This window comes from Herpailurus yagouaroundi, unplaced genomic scaffold (genome assembly GCF_014898765.1).
Source record: "Herpailurus yagouaroundi ecotype Mexico unplaced genomic scaffold, PumYag 162, whole genome shotgun sequence".
Classification (NCBI taxonomy): domain Eukaryota; kingdom Metazoa; phylum Chordata; class Mammalia; order Carnivora; family Felidae; genus Herpailurus; species Herpailurus yagouaroundi.
Genome location: NW_024412403.1, coordinates 27,768,360 through 27,779,845, shown reverse-complemented (window position 1 = coordinate 27,779,845; position 11,486 = coordinate 27,768,360). Strand labels below are relative to the sequence as shown.

Here is an 11,486-nt window from a genome sequence, read left to right as displayed (position 1 = left end):
GTTCATGAATATGTAAATACAACATGCATAAAATAAAAAAATAGCGGGCGGTTCCCACTGCACACTATTCCCAACTCTGTTTAATACACAAAAAGCAAAGATTTAATTTTTCCACCATTTTGAGTCAGTGTTGTAAGGGATGCTATAATTATGTAACACGGAAATACATAAATGAGACATGCAGATGCTCATGATAGTTGGAATCCTAATAAATTGGCATCTATGCACGGCTATGGCAGTGCATACAGATTCACTTATTACTTCCCTCTGATGCCTGGTGATAAGGCGGAAATGCCTTAGGTCCTCAGTAATCTTTTATTTGCTGACTAGGTTCCACTTCCATACCTCACCCCAATATATGACTAAAACAATGTTTAGATTATGCATGTATACCTATAGGTATATTTGCATATACATACACACACAGATTTTTTTTTTTTTTCTTTTGAAGGGGAGAAATGATGACTACATCCGTTCTAGTATTCTGGCTGAAGCATTAAGCTCTGGGAAGAAAATAATTGGGGGATTTTATTATTGAAATAAGCAAGCATGTTCATGCATATTTTTACGGCATGCATGCCTATGCGCCACTCCGTGCAAACAGTGCTATTGCAGCTCGTGTGCGGTAATTAGGTTGATGTAATTACGGTGAAATAAAGGCAGTCTCACTGATAATTTCACAGTGAATATTAAAGACATATGTGCCTTCCAGTGTACAATAAATGAACCTGAACTGCTGTCAGGGGCTAGGAGGACAGTGTGGCCAATGCACCTATTGTGTCCCTGCTGCAGAAAGGAGCCTGCCGATTGGCCACTGTCTGCAGCACATAGCACTGGCTGGTTATAAAGGACTTGTCTAGGGGAGAGCCTGTAGGTACTCCATTGTCTGGTAAAGTTCATATGACTGCATTCTTTTTTGCAAGGGGGGTGGAGGGAGAGCGGGGAAGGAGGGGGTGTCAGCTCAACTGTAAAAGCTGCACAGATTTTTTTCTTTCTCTCTCTCTGCCTCTCCATAGATCGTTTCTGTTTCATGCCCTGTCTCATTTCGCATAGCTAAAAAATAATGCTAATTAAGATCCCTTGTCTTAACCTGAAAATAATGACTCGGATATAATTAGAAATCTGGCTAGAGTTTAAAATTCTGGTAAGGGACCAAAAACATCAGTTACGGTGCTTAGGAAGGAAATGAAGAATTATTTTTCTGTAATCAAGGTAAACATGGCAGAGGGGGGTTCCCCCCTATCTTTTTTTAACCAATTTTAACCAATGGTGTTCTACAGCAGATGAGAGGATACTGTATTTCGAAAACTATTTTAGCCATCAAATTGAAAGGACACAAATCAGTAGCAATAGAAGCCTTCTTAATCCTCCTTAGGATGCAATTCAGATGAAAGAACTGCTTTTTTTTTTTTTTTATTTTCTTTTTGTATGTGTGTGTTATAGATGGATCTGAGAACGCTGTCTGGGCTTGGTGCCAAGCGCTGGTATTTCACAGCAGCGACCGCCTCACAGACGAGCTGTGGGAAGCAGGAGGGAGACTCTCTCTTAGGGTGGAGACACAGCTGGGCTGAACAAGATTTGCTTCAAACGACAACAAGAGAGACAGAAAGTATCTGGTTCAACCGCTGCCCAAGCAGGCAGGCACCAGAAGAGCTAGCAGCCAATCCGGCCATGCTCGAAGCCAGCTCTGCAGCTCAGCCAATCAGTGACATCACTGGTGAGAAACTCATTTACATCATGCAGTAATGAACTTTGTTTAACATAGCCTCCCCTCTTTCCTGTTACCCCCCCTCCCCATATTAGGTCCTTCCATTAATTATTCTGGTGGCATAATTTAAACCTCTATGCAAAAATGTGGCTACATTCTCTCTGATAGCTTTTACCTTCCCCTCCCACCCCACCCACTGGTGTCTGCTGTCACTGAAAGTGATTCTGGGTACAATTCTGTTTTGTTTTGACCTTGCAAAATTATCGTCTCTTTCTTTAAAAAAAATCTTAGAAAGAAATTAAACCTTTGTTTATTTTATCTGACTGCACTTCCCCCTTACGAATAGCATGCTGTTTGCAAGTTGGGATTCAGAACTGTACGAGGTACTAGAAAATAAGGGAGTGCATTGCCATGGAACTTACCATTTTTCCAAGCAATCTGCATTTTAGCGCTTCCTTTAATGCTTTCAGATTTTGTGCCACAGTGGCCATTTTACATACAGTGTTTTATCCAAAAAGCACTTAAGTGCATCTGTCACATGGAGGAAAGTTCACTCTGGTTATATTTCATTCTTCACTGTGCTCAGCCAACATGTCATTTTATTAATGAATAGAACTGAGGTCATTTCTGGACAAATCTCTCTCTTCCCATCCCAGCACAATGCACCTGATTTGCATCCATTTACTAGAAAAACTGAATACAAGAACCAGCTTGAAAAGAAGTTAAGGGACCGGCTTCCATATCATTTTAGAATATGCCGCAGCATTTTGTTTTTTAGAATGCGTAATATTTAACATCTGCCTTGGTGTTTCTATAAAAATGCTTGATCTCCATTCCCAGTGTAGTATCTTTAGCTAATGTATTGATTTGTTATATAACTAAAATAGACCAAAGGTAGTAAGAGTCACAAATGAGTTCATTTGTAAGCAGAGAACCTCTGGAAACATAATTTTGTCTTGTCCGGTACATTATGTATTTGGTGTGTCAGGGTTAAACTTATTTGTTTTATAGATAAGTTAAAAGGGCTGGGACATGTGGCATGTGAAGATTTTCAGGTTGCTTTAGCGAATCCCAAAGAGCGGAAACTGGGTCACACTTAAATGTGATTTCTCTTGAGCCATGTCTTTATTGCATATTGGCATTAAAGGGATGCAGTTTTCTGGCAGAGGAGGTGACGTTGCATTGTCTTTTTTTAGAAAAGAGTATTTTGAATATAATTATTCGAAGACATGGAATTTTTAAAACATCGGCAAGGTTTCATAACGTCGCATGATTCGTTTAAGAAGCTTAAAGAGTACAATGATAGGCACAGACACTTTTTAAAGCATATGAAGGATTTAGGCGCTAAACCACAGCCCTTTTAATTCATGAGGCATTCCATCATCCCATCATCAGTATTCAGGGAGCGACTGTCCTGAATCAGTCATGAGCTCCCCTGCTGCAGATCCTGTAATTTGAATCATGTGTAATAATATATTATCCTACTGGGGGCCTTCTTTCAGTAGGAGAATGGTTTATACATTCTGCTATAAGAGAACTTTTGGCTCCTCTCCGCCTCACAGCCATTACTCACATAGGCAATCACGATCATCTTCCTTAAGGAATAACATCTGCACGACCTCCTGAGCCAAAAATCTGCAACCTCCCCCACATTCTGAATTACGATTTTCTTGGAACAGGGAACACTTGACAAGACTGAAGTAGAAAAATGGAAGGTTTAGAGGAATGGATCACAATTTTATTGAGCATGCTGTGTGGCAAAAGCCAAGCTCCCATTCCTTTGAAATGATGGAGGATTGGTGGGGAAAGGGGGCCCACGATAGACCTAGATGCGTTTGTTTGAGGTTTACACACAAGCTGAAATGTAATGTGTTCAAGGAAGACATGGCTCCCTCCGTGTTTTTCTCTGGACATTCTAGCAAGGTCCTGCAAAGGGTGTGGCAACACGGAGGGATAAATGGAGGGCGTCGAAGGTTGTGAAAACAGAGAACCCTTGCCTCAACTTGGGAAGAAGCAATGGGATATAGCAGGGGCCATCTGACCCAGGAGTTAAAGATTCAGGGACTGGGTGGCTTTGATTCTCTCTCATTCTGACTTTGATCCGTTCACATAATTTCTGTTTTTCTTTATCTGTAAAGATTAAATAGACTGCCAGCACAGAGATAGTCCCTGTGTGTGGAATACTCCCCCTTTCTTTTTTAAACATTTGAAATCCTTCTTTGCTTCAAGGGCCAGATTAAGTATTCCCTCTTCTGTGAAATCTTTTCAAATCACGGTGGCCAGAATCTCTCACTTTTCCATCATTCTCTTTGTGTCTTCGTTATTGTAAGTGTAGCAGTCAACGCTGTTGTAGGGCCACATGTGTGTATCTTTGCCACTAGACTGAAAGCCCCTTGGGGACAGAGACCACGTTGAATTCGCCCTCCACCCTCTTCTCTAAGAATAATGAATTATGCCCCTAAGTTTTAAATCAGTGATGTAATTAAGGAGCTAAAGGTTCATTGTAAGTTGTGGAAGGAGTGTTTACCAATTCCAAGGATGACTACTGCTGTTAACAACTATTGCCACCAGGTACCAGTTGATGTCCGTTTTGCCTTATCAGTTTTATGCCTTTCGTTTCATGGTCCTTGATAATACAGCTCAGAATAAATGGTTGCTGCATTATTTTTCTTAAATAACCAGTTGTAGGGAATTTAAATTTCCTATTTATCAGATGTGGAATTAAGTCAACTTGGTTTGGTGTTTTAAAACTAAAAAATAAGGGAAATTCATGTAAATTAATTGCAAAAGCAGCCATGATAAACAAATTATAGTATCAAGCTCTACTGTTAATGATATGGAAGAATTAATTACTTGGAAGAGGTAAGCAATTAATGCTGGGTGTTGAAGTGCTTTATAAAGCATGATTCATCGGGGAATATGGAATCCTAAGTCTTATTCTCTGAGTGTTATCATTGAGATATGTATTTTTAATCTGTAAACTGATACAACGGTCTTTTAAGAGTGTATTTCTAGATGTATCTGATATAATCTGATTATGCCAAAATATGATTTTGATTCTTATGCTACTCATTTAAGTTTATACTTTTGGCTACTATACTACTGCTAGGTAGAGATTAATTTCTTAGCAAACAATGATATTCTTATCAATATGTTTACAAGTCGTGCTTAGAATTTTAAAATCTTATTTCAAACTATTGGGCCAGTACATGCTATGAGAAGGGAATGAAGTAACCAGAGAATATATACCTCTTCACTTTTTATATTTGGGGAAGCAGAAATTTTAGCCCTGGAAATCAGCTAGTCTGAAGTCAAGGTTTTATAGAAGTCTTAGAGAGGAAAGGTATCTTGCCCAAGACTATGTTCTATCAGGTTCCTTGGAACAGCTGAAACTGGTATCCAGGATTCAGAATGACTGGTTCCCTATTCTTTCCTCTCCATCAAATAATCTGTACTTTTAATATCAGATAGGATTATACAATTTTATAGTGTTAACATAAATTGCATTCATTATAATTGACTGTGACTAGTAGTATTCCTATTCCTAGTTTATGGTTGAAAACAAGGGGACTGGAACTTAGGGAGGTGTATTTTTCCCACTACCCTATAAGAATGTGATCAGCTACTAATAAATCACCATTTATATTAGTATTCTTTAAAATATTTTTGGTTTTGATGAAAAAAATGGAAATCTCATATCTGGGTTCACTTTTCAGTAGCTTTGAATTCAATTAACATAAATATCATATCTTAAATTACAAGGCTACTACAGCCCTTAAAATAAAGGGCTAGTTTGTACCTTTTTTTATTGAGTTGTTATAACTGACTTTTTTTTTTTCTGTTGTCTTGCTAAAATGGTCAGGTATCTCAATAAGTGTATTTCCTTTCAGCCCAGTATTAAAAATAGAATTCTGGTGGCACCTGGATGGCTCAGTTGGTTAAACGACTTCACCTCAGGTCATGATCTCATGGTTTGTGAGTTTGAGACCTGCATCGGGTTCTCTGCTGTCAGCACAGAGCCTGCTTCAGATCCTCTGTCCCCTCTCCCTCTGCCCTTCTCCTGCTCATGCTCTCTCTCTCTCTCAAAAATAAACATTTTTTAAAATTTTAAAAAAGAAGAATTCAGAACCTCATAAACATAGGAGATGAATTGTGACCACTTGAGGAACAAATGATTCTCAAGACAGGAGAACTAATAGGAGTCTGTCCAACTTCTTCTGTTCAGACAATTATATTTAAGAGCTCAGAGAGTGACTGAGTAAATATGGATCACCTTAGTTAAAAATGTTACTTTGCATCATGGTTTAAGACATGGTAACTGAAGGCCATTTGCATCTGAATATTGCTTTCTTTTCTAAACTTATTAAAGTAGTGATAAGTAAGAAAAAAACTAATGGAAGTCTCCTCTATGTTGACAGGTTTTGTAGGATAATCATATGATTGTTATTTCAAAATGAACTCTTGAATCAGAAAAGCAGGAGTAAATATTGGGACCTTGCCCAATAAAACACTGAAGTCTGTGATTGAGAATCATTTATTTGTAAGATGGGAAAGAAACAGAGGAAACTGACCTAAAACGTTTTCATCTTCTAGCAATTCTTCCTACTTAAACCTTCAAATATGCTAAATATCATGAGCAATTATCAAATATAGTTAGGAGCTCAGTGAGTATTTTCATGAAATCGGTGATCATGTATCTTATTGTTACTGAACAGTGATCCTGCTCTGTAGCTGGTGGCTGGCACAAGAGGAGGAACAAAGTGATACGGACTAATGACTAACATCCACTGCGGATGAGTTATGTGTCATATGCTACACTAGGCACTATGCAGGCATTAGTTCATTTAATTCTCAAGCAGTTCTTTGGTATTATTATCTTCATTTTACAGATAAGAAAACTGGCTTTCAGAAAAGTTAAGCAACTTGTCAAAGTCACATGACTAAAAAGTGGCAAAACTGGGATTCAAAACAAAGATTCTGACTTGAGAACCCATATTCTTAAGCAATGTACCCAAGCTGAATAATCAGTACATGTGATTTTGTTGTTTGGCTACTGGAATAGAATGTTTTTTCTTTGCTAAATCCATAGAGTTTCTCTGGTTCATTTTGTTAGATGTGAACATATATTTATATTTTTACCTTTGTATTTTATTATTCTGTTTGAAAGCTACTGACCTAGCTATAATGTCTACATTAATATTCCCTTATATTTTTGTATTTATGTGACAATTCAGATCACTTAAGGTAATGCATACAAAAGCAGTTTCAGAATAGTTAAGTACTATATAAATGGAAGGTCATGATTTTATTAAAATGCCTTTGCAAGTCTGAATTACTAAAAATGATTATTAGGCTAAATGTTCCCATTTCCTCTTTCATCTACATATATTACTTATTAAATATGTCACCTATTTCATGAGAAAATTAATACTTATTGATTTGGCAATTGCAGAGTGTCACTGGATCCTGACTATCCAGACTTTTGGGACATCTCAGCTTCCTCAGTCCTGGTTACACATTTTGTGTCCAAACCACTGCAATCCAGGAGATGCTAAAAGAGAAAAGTCATGCAGCTACTATTTACTAAAACTTCCATGCCTAATGCTAGATATTCTATGTTTTACCTAGTGGTCAGTCCTAAGGGACATAGTCAACAAGTTGTGGAATTTAACAGTTTAATTTAGTGAAGGCAAAGGAGAAAACAGAAGTGTGGATAGTTTCTTCTCTTTCCAAATGAATCATTGTCCAGTCTCTTGCTCAATTTTCTGACTATTTTTCTCTCAAACATGTCATGCACTCACCACATGTTAGAAACTTCAGGCAACAAACCTACCCTCTTGAACTTCAGCATTGTTATTGATGTTTGTTATGGAAATAGTACATACTGATATATATTAGTATATAATTGAAGCACTTAGTTTTGTTGCATAATTTATGAACCCATCTCCTCAAAAGCAATAATGTTGAGCCCTGTGATTCTCATTTGAGTTTTCTCCACTTTATCATTGGTTCTTCTGTAATCTTGAAACCTAGAACTCAAGGAAACACTCCTTGGAAGGTCTCCAAATGCAGGCAGAAGGGGGGTTATCTCTGTGTTCTGAAGACACTAGGCCCATCGATGTGGTCCAAAGGCTCATTAGCAGTTTTCAGGGTCACACTGTGATTTTGTGTGTGTCCTCCATTATCCTCTTCTAGGTTCAACAGTTGATAATTTCTTTTCCTCCCAAGGATCCTTTACTTAGTGTTACTAACAATTTTCTATTTGTGGGCAAGAATGAAAGTCAACGTAGAGGATTTTCTCATTGCTCTCTGGACCTGCCAAGAAAGTACATCACTAGTAACATACTTAAAGTGTTTATTTTCAGAATGTTTATTTTTACACAATGACAAACAGAGCTAATAATAAGGAAAACTATGTCAGTTATTACATAATGATCACTTAAATCCATGGGGCTATAGAGTAGTGATTAGGAGCACAGGAATCACTGGCCAAATGCCTGTTTCTAAATCTAGACTCCATTACTTACTAAATGCATATCCTTGGGGGAAATTATATAATTTCTTTGCATCTTGTTTTTCTCATCTATATAGTATTACCTACCTTATAAGATTTGCAAAGGATACATTTTTGGGCATTTTTGTAAAGGATGATAGCATAAAGATGGATAAATTCATGGTCTCTATTCTTCAAAGTGTAGAATGTAGTTGGGGAGTGTGTGTGTGCACGTGTGTTTGTGTTTAAATATTAACATGGTGTAGTTCAGTGCTATAACAGATGTGTTTATACTTGTATAAATACTTTATTGATTCTACCTATTCAGTCAGCTTTTTTCTTTTATTTGAACAAGTCCCCAAACTATTGGTCTAATATAATTATCAGGTTTAACTCATCAAATATGGGTTTCATGTTAAAAGTTATTTTTAAAAAGACTGTATTATCTTTTAATGATATTAGCATAATTTTACAAATAGAGATAATTAATAATACTTAATTCCTTGATTTCACCATTTCTTCCCTTACTAGTTGGATGTGTCAGAAAAAAATGTCCTAAGACATATGTAAAAATTCATGAAACCATTTATTTTGATTTTTTCAAAGCTCTGTAGTAGAGCTAATGTTTCAGATCATGATATCCTAGAATGATCAATGGATAGCTTCCTAATCAGTGGTATTCTGTACATAAGTTTAACTCATGGTCCAAATGTCTAATGCTCACCAATCAGATAATTGATACACAACGGACTTTCCTATAGCAATTTCCATTATGCTCAAGAAGAAAAAAATAGATTCTAATCTATTTAGAACCCTGTGTAAATTCTCTAAGCCTCATGTTCCCTATTATAAAATAGGGATAATTATATTGACGACCAAGAAAGGTATTTGCTTGGGTGAAATAAGATCTATGGAGTGACGTTTTGTCTCTCTTCTATAGACTATAAAGTCGGCTCCAGTATATGCTTAAACGTCAATAACAGCAGTATGATTTCAATAAAATGCCAGCCTCTGAGGAGACAACCTCTAGTACTTTGTATTCTATAGATTAGAAAATAAGATTGCTTTTGTTTACATTTCAAATCAAAATTCCCATTAATTTGACTGCATTGAGGGGATTGTTAATGCAACTTAATTAAATCAGATTGTTTTCTTATCTTAACCTGGGAATGACCGAGACTGAAAATTGTTGCATTTTGAAAAGAAGTGTGGGGGTGCCTGGGTGGCTTGGTTGGTTAAGTGTCCGAATTTGGCTCAGGTCATGATCTCATGGTTTGTGAGTTCCAGTCCTGCCTCGGGCTCTGTGCTGACAGCTTGAAGCTTGGAGCTGCTTTGGATTCTGTTGTCTCCCTTTCTCTCTGCCCTTCCCCCACCCGTCAAAAAATAAAATAAAAGACTAAAAGAATAAATAAAAATAAAAAGAAGTACAAGAACTCCCCCTCCCCTGAGGACTTTAACATATGTAAATAGAGAAAGGAAACGGAAGGGGTTTCCAATAATTGAGTTGGAGGGATGTTCAAAGGCATATCGATTTTTGGAGGCAACAAATTGTCAGGAGTATCCTTAGGGTGAAGAGGTGATAATGCCATATGCGATATCATATTTGAACTCTTGTGTGACAACTTTGTGATGTTTTACAATTTCATTTTATCTATAAAGGTTTGTTACTACTTCTTTCAGGCCCTTTTTATGTTTTTTTTTATGGTGTTAATAATGAGAATGACAACTAAGTGAACTTTGTCATGATACCTTATAAGTGTAGTTATTGCTTCAACTATGTGTATAAGAAAAGTGAAGAAATTACACATTATGTTTGGGGTAGCTTCTAGCAATATGGTCTTTTAGTAATTCCTGGCCCCCCTTTTCCTTTTAAACAACAATTAGCTAACATTCTATCACACATCACCACAAACAGTCTTGGATATCAGTGTCATTGTGTACCAGAAGCTATTTAGGTTTTCACTTCTTAAAAGCTATTCATTTTGCAATGGAGTTAAACTTTGCCTTTGCCTTCCTAGCCCTCAGACTCTTTAAAATTCCATTAAATTTAATTATTTTTTACCTTTGTTATTTAATAAGTGATTTTCTAGCATTGACTGATTTTTACCACTGTAGAAACATATGCTTTCACTAGGTTTAGACTTTATTTGGAGTCTATTAAAGAGACCATACGTACAGTTTCCCCAAGGACACTACTCGTTAATGCCTATAATTATTAAGGATTCCCTCTTTCATGTTCCATAGTGACCTATTTTAGAATAGAAATTATGTGGCTACTCAATAATGTAAAGTTAACTCCTGAATTTATTTTCAACAACAGATGTTCTAATCTGTTGTCTTCATAAAGTTATTTGTACTTAGCAGACCATGCCAACTGAGTTTTGGATTTGAAACTGTGGTTGAAGTAGTGATAGGTAAATTTGTTAATATGTGTTAGACAAGCAATGAGTAATCGTTGAATTAAACTCTCTCATTTGAACATCAGATTTCATTAGTATGCTGGTCTCCACTAAAATCAGGAAGGAGTCCAGGACTCCTTTTTGACAAATATTGGTTAAGCATTATCTATGTGCCAATCGGTAAGCACTGGAGGACACAGCAGTAAAGCAAATAGGCAAAATCCTATGCTTTCATGAAGTTTTGTCTAGAGATCCTTCATATGGTAATAATACATATTTATCAAGTTACACTGATGAGATTTTGCTCTCTTATACAAATTGCTTTGAGAAATAGAAGGCTTTATTTAAAACCCAGCCTGTTCTTAATATAAGACTGTTCCATGATGGAGGCTAACTTTATACTATAAATTCCTACTGGATTTTCTTTTTTTCTCTCACTCAATAGCTTACCTGACATCTTAGGTCTTCCTGGAGTTGATGGTGCCACTTGCCCATGACTTTTATGTGAAATTTAATAAAGTAGAAACACAGAAAATCAAATTCCTGGTAGTCTTGATATCTTCTGTGTTCTAGTCACTATGTAAGGGTATATGGAAAACTTATTACTTCATTTGTCTTTTAAAACTTTTATTTTTCCTTACTGGGAAGGACAAGTTATTGTCATTTTCTCCTAACATATGTAATTCATCTTTTAAAATATATCCTGGAGCTCTTTAAATAATTTCTCTCTTTGGAGAAAGCACCTTCTCTTGTTATTTAGTTCTTCATAAAGCCCATGAATATTTTAAGTTTTTATTGGCTTATATTATGGGCATAAAAGAAATAATCAGCAATTTATATACAAAAACATACTTATTCAAAATGGGAATAATTGTATCATAACATC

General features: G+C 36.4%; 1 long non-coding RNA gene across 1 annotated transcript in view; it reads left to right on the top strand.

Moving 5' to 3' along the window:
• The first annotated feature begins 1,447 nt into the window (after nt 1-1,447).
• The window catches only part of LOC121036072 (uncharacterized), a 100,363-nt gene continuing 90,324 nt past the window's right edge, over nt 1,448-11,486 (top strand). Inside the window, exon 1 of the long non-coding RNA XR_005793221.1 lies at nt 1,448-1,717. This is a non-coding gene — a long non-coding RNA (uncharacterized LOC121036072). The remainder of the gene's footprint in view (nt 1,718-11,486) is intronic.